Raw genomic sequence first — 1,003 nt, 5'->3', positions numbered from 1 at the left:
ATCTCAGAATTCGGTTCAAAAACGCCCTATCTCAAACTAAAATACATTGAAAATAAGCTGAGCCCTATCTCGTTTTTGAATCGGCATCAAAGATAGGGAGTTCTTCAACCAAATAGTGAGCTGGGGCGTTTCTCAATCAAATTCTGAAGTAGGGCGTTCTTGAAAAGTTTTCTGAGATAAGGCGTTGTTGAAAAATTTTCTGAGACAGGCCGTTTTCGAACTGGCCGCCGATATAGGTCGATCTTCCACTCAGCCATCGATATATGTATGTATGTATATATCGATAACATTTCATCTTCAATTATGACAACGAATTCTTATCTATAAACATTAATATAAGAAATATGTCGATACCAATTTCGATAAATATATGCTATATCGAGAAACATCAAAAAAACTTATCGATAAATAAAAGTGTGAGTAATTATACTGAAATACCGATAAGTGCTGATCACGATAGTAATAAGTACTTAATCGGTAAATGTATCGTTAACAAACCGAGAAATTTATATGACGATAATATGTTGCTGAGATGATCGATAAATCGATAAATAAGCAAGAAGGTCAGAAACCAAGAAGAAAGCTGAAAATTCCTTTCTTTTTAGTCACTCTTACAACATAATAGGGGTATTCTCTGAGTCTTGCAAAGCCCTTGCAAGGTGCACGGATTGCACGGTTTGCAAAGCTGTCCCATACGAAAACCGGTTTTTACCGTGCAATCCGTGCAATCTGTGCACCGTGCAAGGGCTTTGCAAGACTCAGAGAATACCCCTTATATTTATTTACTGTGTGGGTACTTTTTGAAGTGATTAGCATTCTTTCCATCAATTATTTTATTGCCACTTTTATTGATTTATTTGTCTCAATTTATAGCTAGCATAAAACTATAACAAGTTTTTACTACCTGCCTAAATTATTATGATTTAGAGTACAGCTGGGCAGCGTCTGCTTCATTCAACTGCTCAACTTGTTCGCACGCACACAGTGACATCAATTTCACGCA

The sequence above is a fragment of the Rhagoletis pomonella genome, unplaced genomic scaffold (assembly GCF_013731165.1).
Source record: "Rhagoletis pomonella isolate Grant_MI unplaced genomic scaffold, Rhpom_1.0 Rhpom_scaffold_00003, whole genome shotgun sequence".
NCBI lineage: Eukaryota > Metazoa > Arthropoda > Insecta > Diptera > Tephritidae > Rhagoletis > Rhagoletis pomonella.
The sequence above is the reverse complement of the archived record's forward strand: the minus strand, read 5'-3'. Positions refer to the sequence as shown.